Source organism: Humulus lupulus, chromosome 4 (genome assembly GCF_963169125.1).
Source record: "Humulus lupulus chromosome 4, drHumLupu1.1, whole genome shotgun sequence".
In the NCBI taxonomy this organism is placed as follows: Eukaryota; Viridiplantae; Streptophyta; class Magnoliopsida; order Rosales; family Cannabaceae; genus Humulus; species Humulus lupulus.
In genome coordinates this window covers 177,096,545-177,102,199 of record NC_084796.1, presented here as the reverse complement: position 1 = coordinate 177,102,199, position 5,655 = coordinate 177,096,545, and the positions used below count along the sequence as shown (strand labels likewise).

General features: G+C 33.9%; 1 long non-coding RNA gene across 1 annotated transcript; it reads left to right on the top strand.

The window, feature by feature from the left end:
• Positions 1-2,816: 2,816 nt before the first annotated feature.
• LOC133829295 (uncharacterized) lies at positions 2,817-4,872 on the top strand. The gene is made up of 3 exons (XR_009891666.1): positions 2,817-2,969; positions 4,195-4,313; positions 4,404-4,872. It is a non-coding gene; the product is annotated as an uncharacterized LOC133829295 (long non-coding RNA).
• Positions 4,873-5,655: the final 783 nt, after the last annotated feature.

Below are 5,655 nucleotides of genomic sequence, written 5' to 3'. Positions count from 1 at the left end.
GAGTCAGTAGGTGTTTGGGAGGAGCTGAAATGGGGAAAGATTCACATAATTTAGAAAGTCTAAAAAATATGAATTGAGTGGTAGAAAAGCCGTGAATTTGAAATGTTCATCGCTCTAGGCCTCGAAGTTATCCTTCAGTGGAGCATAGCTCTGTTCTCTTTTATGCGGAGGACGAGCACAAAATTTCAGGGTTGTTTGAATGCCATGTCCTTCCATAATGGCATTAATATACTCGATGGAGGTAACTCATGACTCAATATGTTCATCTTCAAAGAAGTTCTTCACGATAGTTAGCACCCTTATTTCCACCACTGGATCAAAGTGGGGAATTGGAGTACTCTCTGCAGGTTGGCTGCTTGAAGCATTATCGACTGGATTTTGAGTTTGTTTACCCATGCTGACTAGTCTAACATTGAAAATCAGTCATGTGGATGAAAAACAATGGTAACCGTTAGGTAGCGATCTAAAGTCACATCTCTAGGGTCTTAACTAAGTTTAAAGGTTTCGGGCGAGCTGCACAATGTAAGGTGTGTCGTTGACCATAAATAACCTCTTGAAGGTGTCTAGTCCGAAGGTTGACTTCTCATCGTTGTTCGAAATGTTGATCATGCTCATGGATCAGATGTTAATTACGAGTAAAAGGTGATTCTAACTTTAGAATTCGAGTAAAAGGCTAAACTCGTAAAGTGGGATAGTCTTCAATATTCCCAAAGGTGTACAAAGACATCTAGTGTCAAGTAAGGGGTAAGTGCCTATTTTCTCACACACACCACCTAGATACACACTCTTATTTGGGGAAGTTACGAGGTTATTCTCGAATTTTAAGGAAAAGAAACTCGAATTTGAAGGAAATTTTTTCTATGAAAACCACAAAATTTACGTAACCCCTAAGCTTCCAAAAAAAAACTTGCAAAATAAGCCAAAAATTTGCTTTGAAAACTACCTACTTCTTATGGTTTTGATCCTATATTATGCTTCCCATTCTAGTTTCATTCACTAAGCCTCCTATTCTAAACTTTCTAACACACCAAAGTTAAGGAAAAATCATAGAATACCTAATAAAATAAAAACTTAATAATTAATATATTTGGCATAACTTTTTTAATTGTACTCAAATGCACAATTATAAAAGTATATGTAAATATGAATCTTTCATTAATGCTCATTTAATATTTGTTTAAAATATGAAAAAAGTAATAATTTTTTTTATTTTATTATCACCTATAAATCTAATTATATGTTATACACTGCTTCCGAGAAAAAGTATTTTGCTCGAAGAGTAAGCTCGAAAACATCTCAGTAAGCTTGGATTTAGATATTATTATCAATAAGAATAATATTGTAATTATAAAGTATTAGATCATATCAGTTCAAAAGGTTAAATGTCTTTTTAGCTCGAATGAGAGGTGTACAATCTCGAAAAGAATAGAGATCAGCTCGAAAGCACATTGAAACAGCGTCAGAAAATAATATTTAAGTGAAAAGTTCTTATGTTTTAGGAACCGGATCAGATCATATGTTTGTATTTTAAATTAAAATTAAGACATTTGTGTAACTTCCCCCTAAAATCGTTTGATAGGGAATTTGAAACTATGCCCACAAATAGCCTGGACTGTAGTCATTTATTTTCACACACAAACACTATAATGAAACTCTGGGGAAATTGCTTTCTAAGCTTTAACTCAGACTTCTTAATAAAATTGACTCGCAGACTAGGTAGATTTAACTACTGAACCATGTAAAAATATCTGTGTTTGTCTTTATTTTTCTAGAACAATTTTTCTTGCCTAATCGCTCTTGTTTATTTTAGTTGACGAAAAATTGTGTCAACAATTTAGTGATTTCATTGAGAGCATTAAGAAATTAAAACTACCCCGCTAAATTTCTCAGTTCATCGTCACGATGGCCGCCCTACTGGAAACTTTCCTGGTTCTGGAAGTGGACACCCACTCTCAAGAATATCTTAAGAAACAACCCAACCAGGGAGACAAATGGCCCATGAATGATGAACAAACCCCATATGATGGGACTGCCTCTATGACCCCTCGAGATCCTTAGAAAAGCTCATGACAATATCATTAGGACTACTATGATCAGATGAGGTATGTCCCTATGGTGGAGCTGGAGAATCAGCGATTATGGGAACGACTAGCTAAAACAACCTACTTGAATGATGAAATGGTTAGAAGGGTTGCTGATGTTGAAATGGCCCCCAAGAGAGCTTAGGGATGACCCCGAGGAAGCACAGCAACTCGAATGGCCAAGTAAAGAGCTCACCAAGCCCAGATGGGAGGAATTGTTGCAAACCCTGGAGTTAACAAGCAATGGACTTCATCTCAAAATCTTTTGCGAGTAAACAATAACCAACACTACAACAAATTTGACATACAATGACTCCCTACAATGTCTTACACCATTGGTGTAAGACATTAAAACTTATCAGGGGTCTTAAATGTCTAATGGTGTAAGACATTGAAAGTTTTTATTAATGACTACAATTGGAAGACATTAAAAATGGTGGAAGACGTTGGAAATAGGTTGAGAAGTGGCCAGGGGGACATCTAATGTCTCCCACTGGGAGACGTGGGACACGTGGCACGTCTCCCACTGGGAGACATTGAATGTATAGAGGGGTACATCCAACGTCTCCCACTGGGAGACGTGGGACACGTGGCACGTCTCCCACTGGGAGACATTGAATGTATAGAGGGGTACATCCAACGTCTCCCACTGGGAGACGTGGGACACGTGGCACGTCTCCCAATGGGAGACGTTGGATGTACCCCTCTATACATTCAATGTCTCCCAGTGGGAGACGTGCCACGTGTCCCACGTCTCCCAGTGGGAGACGTTGGATGTCCCCTTGGCCATTTAATGAATTTTGGGTCTTCTTCTTCCTCATAACACCAAACAGAGAGAGCACACCAAACAGAGAGCACGAAAGGGGCTGCGATTTTAGGGTTTTCAAGGTTAGTTTTTTTTAATTTTTATGAATTTTAGTTAATTATTTTGATAAAAAATCATAGGTTTAGCATTAGGATGAGTAATATACATGATTTTGTGTTAATTTTACATTTTTATGCATTTTTTTCTATACATTGTTAGATTTATTTGTTTTTCCATGGAGGTTTTTTTATAGATTTAAGATGTCATAGTTTTTTTTTTTAATTTAACCTATCACATTGTATATATTTCATTATAATATATATGTTCATGATTTTTTTTAATTTTTATCATTATTTATTTCGAAATTTAGATATATTTTTGTATGTATATTTAAACTTTTTTTTTTTTAAATTCTAACCATTTTGTTATATATATAGTTATTATGTTAAAATAAATTTATTAAATAATTTTAAAAATATAAATATATGCAAAAATTTATGTTTTTGTTGATTATTGAGATTTTAGGTTATGAAATTTTTTATTGATTTTTTGTTTAGGTTATAATTAGTGGCTCATTCGAGTTTTTTTTTATTTGTTTACCAATCAATTACTTATTAGGAATTTAGTGATATTTGTTTAGTAATGTTTAACATATTAATTAATTTAATTTCGTAGGTTGTGATTTTGGTGGTGAGATTTTAGAGAGTACTTTGCATCAAAACTTCTATAACTATCAATCACACATTTGATGTAATTAAGTTTCTAAAATTATAATAATAAGTTATATATTGCTAGATATTTAGTGATATTTTATTTATTATTTATTAATTTATTTATATTGGTTTGTGGATTTAATAGCGAATTCGATTACTACTTGAAGTAATTTTGCTAGCTTTTGAATTATTAATTGCAAGAGGTAAATATATATTCTCTTACTTCTACTTTTAATATTATTAAACAAATGTTAGAAGAGTTTGAATATCTTAAATATTCATCCATAGTGAAGTAGGTTCTGAGATTAAAATTGTGTGCTGCGGTGATAACGGAAGGTTGAGAACTTGTATGTATTAGTGAAGTAGGTTCTGAGAAATTTGACTGTGTGCTGCGGAGCTATAAGGAAGAAACTTATTGTATGTTGTTTGAATTGTTTGTTTTGCTATTCACATGTAGATGGTTAGGTCACTATTATAGGGGAAATGCTGCCCGATTTTATCTAGGATAATAAACGATTAATTTTATATAGGCATTCTATAAGGAAGAAACTTATTGTATGTTGTTTGAATTGTTTGTTTTGTTATTCACATGCAGATGGTTAGGTCACTATTATAGGGGAAATGCTGCCCGATATTATTTAGGATAATAAACGATTAGTTGAGAACGGGCATTACTTGATTGAACATTCGAGTCCCAGGCATTACTTGAGAACGGTATTATTAATTAAAATTTACAAATTATTTTTGAAACTATAAATGTAATCAAATAATTAATTAATATATTTTACTTTATATTTCTTGCAGCTAACAAGCACATCATATACAGAGGCACAAATTGATGAGTTGCGACAAGAATGGGCGACATATATGTTGCCGATAATCCAAAGTTACCGACCTCGTTGATAGGTTTTTTTTTAATTTTTTAACTCTTTCTTCATACACAATGCAATATTTGTTCATTTTGAATATTTCTAACAAATATTGTATTTCTTGTATATATCTAACAAATATATTTTTTTATTTCAATTTAAATTAATATTATTTCAATTTAATTAATTTAAATTTAGATTAAAATAATTTCAATTTAAATTAATATTATTTCAATTTAATTAATTATTAAATTAATTTCAATTTAGATTAAAATAATTTCAATTTAAATTAAAATAATTTCAATTTAAATTAATATTATTTCAATTTAAATTAATATTATTTCAATTTAATTAATTATTAAATCAAATTAAAATAATATTAATTATAAATTTATTTAATTTATTTTTTTTAAATGTGGGAGACTTTCAATGTCTCCCGTTGGGAGAGGTGGGAGACTTCCCACGTCTCCCAATAGGAGAGGTGGAAAGTCAAATGTTGACTTTCCACCTCTCCCATTGGGAGACGTGGGAAGTGACTCACCTCTCCCAATGGGAGACGTGTGATGTCTCCTAGGGACTTCCCACGTCTCCCAATGGGAGAGGTGGAAAGTCAACGTTTGACTTTCCACCTCTCCCAGTGGGAGACGTGGGAAGTGAGGCACGTCTCCCAATGGGAGACGTGGGATATATACCTACAATGACCCTAGCAACAACGTCTCACTAAGTGGGAGACATTGTAGACTTCCAATGTCTCCCAATTAAAGTCATAAAACCTCTATTTTGTTGTAGTGCAAGCTAAGGAGTGCAAGTAGATGCTGGGAATAAGTGAGCTACTCAAAGAGAAACTTGGAGCAACAATCCATATCCTACAAGGCCAGCATGAAACAATGAGAAACCCCCATCGTCTCCAATTCGGCATCCTCTCTCAACAATAAGACATCATTCGCTAGCTCAGGACATCCCACAAAAATAGGGAGCTTGTTCAGGGAGGAAGACGAGCTAATGAGGGAATACCCCAAAGACCAGCTCAGAGCGCAAGAAGTGTCAGTGCAGATAGAAATCCTAAACCTTGACATGGACAAAGAAGTGGTTATGAAGCTCCACTAGGAGCAAACTAAGGGACTAGACAGACGAGGCAACCACAACAAGTAGGAAGTAACATATCTAGGTCCCAGGCCACTAGAATA